We start from the raw sequence: 13,239 nt of genomic DNA on the forward strand, positions 1-13,239 counted from the left end.
TTTTAACAAATTGAAACAAGGATAAAATAATTGTAGTAAAAATATCCATAATAAAAAAGATATGATTATTAGTGAAAAAATTATTTTTTAGTCCCAAAAATGCATTCTAATACATAGATAATTTAAATATAATTGTAAGAATATAATATAAATAAAAATATATAAAAATAAATAAATATGAATAAAAAAAATTAAATATAATAAATGTGGATATTATCGTAGAATGTCTGTTGTAAAGGTTTAGAGCAATTGTTTAATAAAATATTACGAATTCTTATTAGTTGTACTTGGTCTGTTATTTACTGAAAAGATTTCCAAATTTCCATACGACGTGTTTAGACTAGCAGACGAACGCTTTTTTTAAAATTTTATTTTAGTATATTAGTCTGTTTTCCAATGTCTACAAAATTTAAAGAAAATTATGTTTATATAAATTATATTAAAATTATTGACCTTTGAGTGAAATTGTTTTTACTTTCTGTATTCAACGTTATATTTTAGAACATTTAAAATCATTAATTAATTAAACTGTATCTATAACTGCAAAAAGTATCGATTTTATCTAAGTATAAAAAAGATAAACGATCAAAGGGAATTAGAATTCATAAAGTAATCCTAATAGAATAAAAACACTGGAATTTTTAGAAAGAGTTTATTCAGTAGAAATATTTGGCAACATTAGATTGAATAAGTTTAATATTTGAAAAGAACAAATTGTTTTAATTGAGAGCAAAAATAATTCGAAGTATTCATGAGGGGTGGTGAGAGAGGGTAGACACGAGTATATTGTAAATAAAATCCAATGAGTCAAACCTTTATTACTTATTGCATATTGTTAACAACTAGTTAGAAAACGTAATGCACACATTATCTTCAGGTTTGTAAAAAAAAATAATTTGTTCATGTTTGTAAATAGTTGTTAGATCACTGTGGGGAAAAGAGCTGATGATTTTGCTTGATTACTCAAGTTTTGGTATAAATATATGTAATGTTTCAATCTTGCTTCAATTATTAAAAAAACACGTGATTAGCACCTGAGTTAGAATTTTATTATCGTTTGGATAATTTACCATTTAAATCTTATAAACCATTTTTTTCAATAATATGTTATTAAAAACTATTGTATTTAAGTGTTCTCTGATAAATTTGTAACTTTGTAATGAAGTTCAGAATTTAAAATTTTAAGTGAAAATGTGATTAAACTTCAACGATGTGAATAAAATTTGAAAAAATTGATGTCGCAAATTTGGATTGAGGAAATCAAATTATTTAAACAGCAATTTTTTCAACATAAGTCGTTTTTTAGTGTGGTAGCCAGCAGTTTGGAGTTAAAATGCAAATTTGTTTGAAAATGATTGTCGGAATTTTAAGTTTCAAAAGGAGGAGTGGCAAAAAATTTGACTTCAAACGAGACATTTAAGAGATTATTACCCAAATTTGCATAGAATATTAATATTTTTTTACGAAAATCAACGTCTAAAATTTGTTACACGCAATTTAGAGTAAGTTCTATCTCTATAAGAAATAACATTATTCTATACAAAAGTCATTTTTTAAAATGGTTCTATACATTATAGAGTTGAGATGCAACTTAATGTAAGAAAGGCAGTTAAAATCTCAAACTTTAAGTAGAAACAATAGATTAAGGTTAACGTTGCAAAAGACAATTTAGAATTTTTCATAAATTTGCATTACAAAACTTATATGTTTTGTGCATCAATATTCTTTATAAGAGTTTTGTAAAATGGTTCCATAAATTTTAGATCTGAGATGTTTTTGTATTTGTGATGAAATATAATGTCGCAGAAAAGCAGTCAAAATCTTATATTTTAGGCGAAATTTACTAGAGTTTACTACAAAGGTCAGTTAAAAAAATTTTTTCTTCCTAAATTTGCCTCTCTGTTTGGATATCATTGTTTTAAGAAGTTTGCTTAAAAAACGAAATGAAAAATGCTAATAAATATAAAACACACTCATCTGAAAAGTTTTTGATTTAATCAAGAAAATAGACAAACAAAAAATATGAAGTTCTTAAAATATCACATTTTATTTAAGTTGAAATATTTTTCACTTAAAAAATCTAAGCATTTCACACTGTATTAACATTGATTAATCAGTTCTTAAACAAAGTTTTCTGACATAAAATTTTATGATCGAAAGTTGTCCCGATCTAAAGATGTGATCAATTTACTTATTATCCTTTCTACTACTTATTTTGGTTTTAATTCTAAAATTTTGTTCAACTTAGTTTGGATGGGCCAGAACAGGGTCTACTACGATAGTTACTCTCATATTAGTACGCCATGGGCCAGATCTGCCTACTCTCAGGAGTTAGGCCTAAACTGTTTGGATTTCGTGTTCATTTTCAAGAACTCTGGCCAACAAAGAAGTTTCTCAGGCTTTTTTTTTCTTTATAATCGTATGAATCGGCAGACCCAAGCACATTTTGCATACAAACCCCGAAACTTTTTCTGCCAGATCAGCAATTTTGTTGATTGAGCGTGTTTGGCTTAGTGTTAATTCCTTTTTAGAACTTTTTTTTTAAAAATCAGAAAATAAAAAAAGCATAACACTATTTTTAAAAAAGTGCGTTCGGATATTTTACCTTTTGAAATTGAAATATCTTAATACATACTAAAATAGCTGATAATGAAATTTGAGTAATACTTCAATTGGGTCCTTGAACTTCAATAAAAAGAAGATTACGGATACCTACACATGTGACCTATGATGTCATCGTCAGCTGATCGTTTATAAGCAAAATGGCGAGTTAAAGTTGAGTTATGTTTCTCCACATAAGTTAGAATGTTAATTAACATGAAGCTAAATACAGTGTCGTATCACACATCAAATTTGTTAAAATATAATTTTCTACGTCGTCAATTTGTTAAAATATAACTTTCTCGTCTACGTCTTTTATTTAACTTGGATTTATTACTTGTTTATGTATTTAATTGTAACAATGATATATTTTTGTTTTGTGCACCTGGCAACTTCGATGCACAATTTGTTTATGTTATACATGGCTTCATGCTTGTCTTTGTGTTAAGTGAGAAAGATATAGTGAAATAATTAAAATATTTTCGTAAAAATATAGAATGGGTCAATTAAGAGAACTGATACTTGACGGACTTGGCTCACTCGAAATGGAATGGAAAGAACAATTGCTAACGTAAACAAATGCTTCGTTTCAACAATCAGCGTTTTTTTTCTTTAATATCCAGTTTCTTGTTAGTTTTTCTTTTTTAAGAAAAGATGACAAAGCTTATATCTTAATAATCTAGAAACTCAATATTGTGCTTTGCAATGCGAAGACATTTTAGAATTCTTGATTCTATTGATGGGTTCGACACAAAATGGTGAGAAGTCAGTAGGAGAAGGAGGAATAGAAATATTTACAGTTTGTTAGCCAGAAAATGATATTAACAATTCCTTACTGTGATATGACCTGTGTAAGAATATTCAACAATATAACAAAATTCCGAAGTTAGTTAAATTTTTCCTATTGAAAACGAATTTCAGAATATTTATTAACTGAAAAGACAAACCAGAAAGAGTTTTTACAAAAGGCAAAATCAGTTATTCAAGACTGTTTTATAACACTGTATATTAGTTTATTACTTTGTAATTTTTAGGAGCAAAAAGTTGCCTAGATAAATTTGATTTAAAAGAATGCATTGATTTATTTTTTAAAATATCTGTTACAGTTTTGCTTATTATGCTATACCCTGGTCTTTAAAATTAATACCCTACTGGTCCTTTTTTTAATTTCTGAGGTTGACAGATCTGGATAGTTTAATAATTTATGCATCAAATTGCATATTTGACGTGAAAGAGACCAATTCTAAATTCCTTTAACTAATATATAAAATCGATTACAAACTATGCATTTTTATTGCTTAATTTTTGTGCTTTGAAAAAAAATATGGTGCATATTTTCTAAAATATTCTTCGTTATCGTAAATGTTTTCCATTGGATTGATGAAATATGAGTGCCTCAGACAGTCCCCATATTCCTCGGGAAGAACTTCAGGTGGTACAAAAGCCTGGAGATCTTTAAATTGTACGCTGTCCGTATGAAGGTGAAACTAAAAAAGTTAAAGTTTTTATAAAGTCATGGTGATATCTTTTTTAAGTTAGAAAAAGTAGATAGTTTTAATTATAATTATTATAAAAATAATTATAAATTAAAAAATATTTTATATATTAATTATAAAAATAAATAAATATAAAAAAAATACAATTTAAATGCTGTTATTAAATGCTATATTCTAAAAAATGGTGGAAATATTGTGGTGTCCATGGTGGGAGTAGAGTCTTCGTTCAGCCAGGAATGAGATTAACACACTAGTCCTTTCATCTAAAGCATCTACCCATCTTCGAGAAGTTAATCATAAGGCGTTCACTCCCTCCAATGAACGTACACATTAGGAATTTCTTTTCGCCTGAACATCTCAATTGATGACCCTGGTCTATTGCAACACGCAATTCCATCGTGCACATATAGATGGCAACACTACAACTATGTTCACCATAAAAAAAATCCTATCTTGCATTTTCCATCTCTTACGCTAGATGGCACCGATAACACATTAAGAAAAACAATATTACTAATTAAGTCACATTTCACGGTTCAGTTGACAGGGAGCATAACACAATCGTAACTTAACTTCAATATCAAGTCACTGAACTTCACTATAATGCTCTGGTAGTATAAAAAAAGCACAACACACAGAAAAAGTACTCAAAATTCATTCCGCTCACTGTAGGGGAAGTATTGTGGTGAATGCCTTATGAAGACACTCATTTCCTTGATGTTAGAGATATACAGTGTGCAAAAAGAGATAAAAAAAGAAAAAGAATGGAACACCCTGAATAACTTTTAATCTAATGATCGAATCTTAACGCTCTAGGACTCAATATTGATGGGTCGAGGGAGTGAGATATGCTACTTAAAAAGTACAGACAATATTTTAAGTTACGAAATCAGACACAAAAAGGTACTATCTCTGAATAAACATACATTTTTTCGACGGATTCGGATTTCCAATCCCTAAAATCAGGGTTAGACGTAATATGGGAAATATGGTCCCAATAGTTTGGTAAGGAAAGCGCTCCAAAGTGTAGACCCCTTAATGTTAACTTTCATATTTCGAGAACTTTTTAAGCGAATTGAAAATTGTTTGCTCACAATTATAAAATTCTCTTATACAAAGATAATTCCATGCAAAAAATAAATTTTAGTAAATATTTATTGTTTTATTCAATAAGGTGCACAATTTTTTTGATTATTTTAACGAATATAATTTTACACGGCGAAATGCAAAATTTGAGCAAAATCTGACAAATATTTCCAGAGAAATTGAATTTCAAAAAAGTCAGATATTAAAAAATCGATTTCTTGGGAACTATTTGATTGATTTTGCACAAATTTTGAATTTTGTCACGTTCCTTAAAATGAGGCAAGAAATTTCATACCTTACAATTCAAAATTTTTCGGCAAATATTAAATAAAATAATAAAAAATAATAATTATTTACTTAAAGTAAGGTTTCGCATGGAATTATCTTTGGAAAAAAAATAATAAATAATCATTGTAAGAATTATTTTTTGCAGAATATTATCTTTGGACAAACGAATTTTATAAATGAGTGCAAAAGTTTTTCAATTTGCTTAAAAATTCTCTAGATATGGTGAAATACGCAAAAAGTAAAATTAATATTAAGGGGACCGAGGCTGTTCTCTGGAAAAACTATTGAATCATATTTCCCAGACTTAGTTGATTTTTAGGTTCAAAAAACATAAACCATAGAAAAAGATGTATGTTTATTCAGAGAAAATATGTTTTTGTGTCTTATTTCGTAACTTAAATTATCGTCTGCAATAACTAAGTAGCCTATTTGAGGTCACCCCTTTAAAACATTTAGATCGAGTCCTAGTACGTGAAAATCAAATCATTATCTCAAAAGTTATTCCGGAAGTTTCGTTTATTATTTTCACACTGTACATACCATTGAAAGACATGTAGGCAACAATAACAGTTATCATGCAATTGTATGCAACAATAACAGTTTGATGTGATGCGATTAAGTGAACCTTAGTCAGATTGATGTGATATAAATGAATGAACCACTAGATGATTGAAATTTCACACAAAAAATTCTGGTACAATATGTACCATATTCCTATATGCAAAGAATTCTTATAGATTGTGAATAATTAATAAAAGATAGAAATATTAATAAATACACACATAATACATAATATTTGACAAATAGTGTAATTGAACTAATTGGCCTTCATTTTGAACTTGCCTTTAATACTCTAATAAATTTAGAAATTTGTATTTTTGCATAAAAAATTAAAAATTAAATGAAGGAAGGTGTAAAAAAAATTATTTTAAGTTTTTTATCTTTCGTTTTTTACCAGAAAAATTTTGGATCAATAAGAAGTGTAAAATTATTTATTAAAAATAATTTGCATTTCTTTTGTAAATATAATCAATTTAATCCGAATTTCATTTTTGATCATTTTATTTTCAATGATTTAACTTTTTGATCCTCGGTTTAACAAACTATTCTAATAAAAATAGTTCCCTTTATATTTATAATCATTTTAAAGTTTCTTTGTAAATGTTATTATGTTTCGAAATATTTCAAGTTCATTAGAGGAACAAAAATATTTAGTGCTTCTCAAGAGTGCGTGAACGAAATAAAAGATAAATCCATATTAGGATAGGTTATATTTTGTGCTAATTATGAAAAAAAAAATGAAGCACAAATAAAGGCACAAAAATAAAAGTACTTTAGTTTCAGTTTTATCAACAAGAACTTTCTTCAGTGTCTAAAAAAATTCTTCTTAAGTTTTTGAGTACTAAAATAAACTATAGTATGTCCATTTTTGTGCCTTTGTTTGTGTTTTATTCATCTTGTTTTGCTTTAAAAAATTGAGTGTTTATTGAGTGCAGAACTTAACGTATGCAAAAGCAGCAATTATAATATCACCATAAGTTTCTTACCCGATTTCTCATTTTTTTCGTCATGAAAGGATAACTGATGTTGAATAAAACTTTGAAGGCCTCTGAGACGTTGATCGCATGAATATTTTTTATGCGATATGGAAAAGCACCCTGAAGAGAAGAGTAATGACATAATAGGTTACAAGTTTATGAGCATTGTAAGCATACTCTGTAAAAAAGTTTGAGCCCTAATGTCTTGCAAATTTGCTATAATCACAATACCATACAAATTTATCTGTCTTAAGTTTGGTTACACTACACCACAGATGGCACACCTTGTTCGCAAAGATGGCGCATCTTTTTGTGTGCCAGTTAACTTTGTATGACAGCACACTTTGGGTGCATCAACCGTAAATTCATTTTTACCTTAAAATATAATATCGTAATTTTTACAGTCATATCAATTTAATTAGAGTGATTCAGTGATTTAACTATAATTATTTCTGTTAAAAAACCCAAATAAATACAATTCTCTGTTCTGGTAAACATATATTTTACTATATTAAGTACCAGCACTCTCCTGTACTTCTTAACGTAATTTGATCCGGAATTTTTTTAATAGTGCAGAATATTTATTACACATTAGAAAAATCAAAAAATGCATTTAAAATATTTTTTGATCTTAAATTATCCAACAGATTAAAAGTTTGTATAAGATAAGTCATTTATTTATGAAAAATTGAAAAATATTTTAATTGTGTCCTCCTGTTGTTTATTTTAATCATTGTATTTTTGAGGACTGTGAACTTTATACAAAATTTGAAACGTCACAATATTTTGATATGTAACACCAACAAAATAAATATTTATACGCTTTACGAGTTTTTTTAAAATAAGCGAACAAGTTATTTTAAGCTTCTTTTCTACATATATTATATTATCTATTAATCAACCGAAAGATTCACAATGATTCAATGCTAATACTAAACAAATAACATGTTTTCAATTATAAACATATTCATGGAAGGAAAATGTAATGTACAAAATTTGAAACGTCACAATATTTTGATATGTAAGACCAACAAAATAAATATTTATACGTTTTACGAGTTTTTTTAAAATAAGCGAACAAGTTATTTTGAGCTTCTTCTCTACATATATTATATTATCTATTAATCAACCGAAAGATTCACAATGATTCAATGCTAATACTAAACAAATAACATGTTTTCAATTATAAAAATTTTCATGGAAGGAAAATGTAATGTACAAAATTTGAAACGTCACAATATTTTGATATGTAACACCAACAAAATAAATATTTATACGTTTTACGAGTTTTTTAAAATAAGCGAACCAGTTATTTTAAGCTTCTTTCCTACATACATTATATTATCTATTAATCAACCGAAAGATTCACAATAATTCAATGCTAATACTAAACAAATAACATGTTTTCAATTATAAACATTTTCATGGAAGGAAAATGTAATGTACAAAATTTGAAACGTCACAATATTTTGATATGTAACACCAACAAAATAAATATTTATACGTTTTACGAGTTTTTTAAAATAAGCGAACCAGTTATTTTAAGCTTCTTTTCTACATACATTATATTATCTATTAATCAACCGAAAGATTCACAATGATTCAATGCTAATACTAAACAAATAACATGCTTTTAATTATAAACATTTTAATGGAAGGAAAATGTAATGTTCAAAATTTGAAACGTCACAATATTTTGATATGTAACACCAACAAAATAAATATTTATACGCTTTACGAGTTTTTTAAAATAAGCGAACAAGTTATTTTAAGCTTCTTTTCTACATATATTATATTATCTATTAATCAACAGAAAGATTCACAATGATTCAATGCTAATACTAAACAAGTAACATGTTTTCAATTATAAACATTTTCATGGAGGGAAAATGTAATCTACAAAATTTGAAACGTCACAATATTTTGATATGTAACACCAAAATAAATATGTATACGTTTTACGAGTTTTTTAAAATCAGCGAACAAGTTATTTTAAGCTTCTTTTCTACATATATTATATTATCTATTAATCAACCGAAAGATTCACAATGATTCAATGCTAATACTAAACAAATAACATGTTTTCAATTATAAACATTTTCATGGAAGGAAAATGTAATGTACAAAGTTTGAAACGTCACAATATTTTGATATGTAACACCAACAAAATAAATATTTATACGTTTTACGAGTTTTTTAAAATAAGCGAACAAGTTATTTTAAGCTTCTTTCTACATATATTATATTATCTATAAATCAACCGAAAGATTCACAATGATTCAATGCTAATACTAAACAAATAACATGTTTTCAATTATAAACATTTTCATGGAAGGAAAATGTAATGTCTCTTTCCTTTTCTTAATGCTGACATTTTACTGATGAACTGTAAGTTAGTAAAGTGCTATTATAAACTCTTTTTAAAGTATTTATTTCTTCCACATAAATTATCCAAGAGAAAATCATTACATGAAGAACATTCTTTAAATATTGAAAATAGAAACTATAGCATATAATAAAACAAGCACTTACCTGTTTCGATATAAATTTATGCTTTTTGTTCTTTCAAAATAGTATAATTTTCCACAAAATGGTAAGTTATTATTTATTCAGCATTTTTATTTTACGCAATCTGATAATATTCAATTGAATATTGTTTCAAAATATCTTTTTCTGCATGAAGTTATTTCTACTTTTTTTAAGAATTATGTAAACCTCGTTACAAAGTCTACTACAAGGAACTTTCCATAATGAGTAAATTTAGCAGGAAAAATCTTTTTAAGAATTAGTAAATACTGATTTCGCTAATGGTAGAGGCCTTTAAATGTAATTTTCTTCGTCTAAATAAATTGAAGAAGGAAAATAATTACTTATTGGACGTTTCTTTTATAAAAATACTGAAACTTAACATTACTCCTTTTTTAAACAAATAAAAATACAGTCAAACCCCGCTATAGTGAACCTTCAAGGGACCGAAATTTTGGTTCACTATATCCGGGAGTTCACTATGTCCGTTACGCATGCAATTTCACTAATGGTTCCCAAACTCCTCCCTTTTATTACATTATATTCATATAAATGACTGAAAAATATTATGCAGTAGCAAAAAATTTGTTATTTTTCATCACTCTTTGTCTTGCGTACAAATAAAAATTAGTAATCTTTAGCTGATGAGCAACCCTCAACATCAGGTATGGAAACACTTCCCGACTCTCAGATAATTTTTCCTGAATTTCTGTGATTCCGCTTTTTAAACCTGTCTAACCTGCCATTCGAGCACATAAAAGTAGTTTCTATAGATGGTTTTAAAAATCGGTATATGTATTTATTTTGAAATACAAATTTCAAAATTATTACTAAGAAAATGGGGAGGGAAATCAGTCGAAGACGGAAAAAAGTTCATTATATCCAACTTCCTCACTTTTTTGGTTCACTATATCCACTAAAAATAACATTATACGTGTATAGCAAGGCACGGGACCGAGCATTTCGTTCACTATATCCGGGAGTTCACTATAAGCCGTGTTCACTATAGCGGGGTTTGACTGTATATTACATACTTATATCAACAGCTCATAGTAAAATAATGGAAAATGTAAGGCTTTTTTAACCAGTAGTCATTTCCTTAATGATCTAAATTTAAATAATTATATATTTTAAATTGTAGTTTCCCATTTTAATGACTGTAAGAATTTTTAGGAAATATTTGAAATAAATTTCCATACATGCATCGCTTTGTTAAAGAGTTTAGTGAAGGAAGCTTCTGTGATGTGAGATACATGTGCAAATTTGTAGGAAATATTTTAAATAAATTTCCAAATATGCATAGCTCTTTTAAAGAGTTTAGTGAAGGAAGGTTCTGTGATCTGAGATGTGAGACAAATGTGAGAATTCTTAGGAAATATTTTAAATAAATTTCCAAATATGCATCGCTCTTTGAAAGAGTTTAATGAAGGATGGTTCTGTGATATGAGATGTGAGAATTTTTAGGAAATATTTTAAATAAATTTCCAAATATGCATAGCTCTTTTAAAGAGTTTAGTGAAGGAAGGTTCTGTGATCTGAGATGTGAGACAAATGTGAGAATTCTTAGGAAATATTTTAAATAAATTTCCAAATATGCATCGCTCTTTGAAAGAGTTTAATGAAGGATGGTTCTGTGATATGAGATGTGAGAATTTTTAGGAAATATTTTAAATAAATTTCCAAATATGCATCGCTCTTTTAAAGAGTTTAGTGAAGGAAGGTTCTGAGGGCCATTTTAGAGAATTTAATTTAGGAACATCAACTGGAAGGTAATTACAAAACAAGTTCTCTCACTGAAACTTTTTGAATATTAGGTTGTAATGAAAATTAAACAACAAAAAGAAAAATCTTTAAAAAAAATAAAAAAAAACGTTTTTCAAATGATTTGATAAGGAGAAAATAATACTATTTTTATCACACTTTATACGAAAAGGTAATGATGTAAGTTTATTGCGAAAATAACTCCCTTTTCTTGTAAGTTGTGAAAAAAAGATTGTTTTGAGTGTTATCAATTTTAAATTGACAATTAGTTAACTTTAAACTGATAGCTTACATAATACTTAAGTTTTTTTTAAATTATGGTTATGCTGTAGGCATTTTAATTATATGTGTGATTATATAAGTTGCATTTTTCTATATGGTTGTTAAAAGTACATGTATAGGAATAATTATAAACGTTTTACAATCGTACAGTAAATGAACTTATTTATAGAAGTGTAATAAGTATACAAATAAGTTTATTGCTTATTAGTCAATCAATCAACCAGACTGCGGAAAATAATAATTGAATCGGCTTTACAAAACGTATTATTTGCTTCAATCTGAAATTTATAGACGCGATTATCATACTCATCAAATAAAAAAAAGTATTTTTGAAAAGTTAAAGAAAATCTGAATCCTATAACTGATTTCCACTTAAAAGAAATCGAAATATTGCAATTACGTATTATCAAATTTTCATTTGAATTTGTAGAAAAAAATCTTAGACGTGTCTCATGAAAGTAACCAATTTTCAATACTCAATTTCAAAATAATTCAGTACCGACTTAAAATTTCAAATGTCTTCTTGGATTTATTAATGAATAAATCTTAATAAAGAAGATGTATCATATTATAAATAGACAATTAAAAATATTAAGATTTGCGAACACTTATTGCCACGTTTTAAGATATAAATCTAGTAATAAATATTTATCCAGACGACATCAGACCAAATAGTTTTTAACGCTCAATATTGTGCAATGCCAATCTAGTAGAAAATTTTATCTGGGCTTTGATTTGGCCATCAATAAACCCTTTTGGAAGAAATTTTTTTTCCATATCAAATATAGTCACTTAAACGCAATCGAAGAGTTTGCCAAATCATAAAGCCTCAATAAAGAAGAAGAAGCACTTCATTGATTACTTTGTAAATTGTTTCTTCCCTGCTGAGCCCATGACAGAACTACTGACAAACTTACCTAACGCACTAATCACTTAAAAACAAAACCGAAAGGCAAGGAGCTCAACTACCCCTGGTATTCAATATTGATATGATAGCTTACATAATACTTAAAATAATTTCAACTATGGGCATGCTTTAGGCATTTTAATTATATGCGTATAAATACTTGATTATACAAGTTACATTTTTCTGAATGATTGTTAAACGTACATGCATAGGCATAATAATGAACGTTAAACTTAGTGACAAGCTCAAACTTTAGGAAGTTCTTTCCCCGCCACCGCATTACAGACGGATTTAAAATGAACTATATTTTTGTTTTAACTTTATTTAATTCACGAATGTTATATAATAATTTAGAGCTATATTTTAGGTTTCACGATATTTATTTATGATTTACGCTGGTGGAGAAAGAAATACCTATGTTTATAAACGAAGTTAAACTGCATTGGTGGCCGGGATACCCTGGTTGGCAGGGCGCTGGACTCAAGTTTGTGAGAACTGGAGCTCGAAGACAGTAGTAAATGGTGACTGGTGCACGTTAAGTCTGTCGGGTCACAAGTCCTCCATATTCCCATAACAAATCAATACCCCTGGGGTATTGAATTGCAGATTGATCGTCTTCTAGTTCAGGTCAAAATTACGATCTGTGGATGAATGAATGGGCCCTATAAAACGAGAGTGACGTAAGGGTGTGGTAGAAGTAAAATACTTGAACATAGATGGCGCCACTGCAAAACAAGGACAATCGCACCCCCTT

The 13,239-nt window shown here is 27.7% G+C and overlaps 1 long non-coding RNA gene across 2 annotated transcripts in view; it reads right to left on the bottom strand.

Annotated features, from left to right (window-relative positions):
• Positions 1–96: 96 nt before the first annotated feature.
• Positions 97–13,239, bottom strand: part of LOC122270325 (uncharacterized) — a 30,744-nt gene continuing 17,601 nt past the window's right edge. For both annotated transcript variants that reach the window (XR_011637671.2, XR_006225733.3), the window contains 2 exons: positions 7,019–7,129; positions 97–4,088 (listed from right to left, as the gene is read on the bottom strand). This is a non-coding gene — a long non-coding RNA (uncharacterized LOC122270325). The remainder of the gene's footprint in view (positions 4,089–7,018; positions 7,130–13,239) is intronic.

The sequence above is a fragment of the Parasteatoda tepidariorum genome, chromosome 5 (genome assembly GCF_982258835.1).
Source record: "Parasteatoda tepidariorum strain Cologne lab strain chromosome 5, Ptep-v5.0, whole genome shotgun sequence".
Taxonomy (NCBI): domain Eukaryota; kingdom Metazoa; phylum Arthropoda; class Arachnida; order Araneae; family Theridiidae; genus Parasteatoda; species Parasteatoda tepidariorum.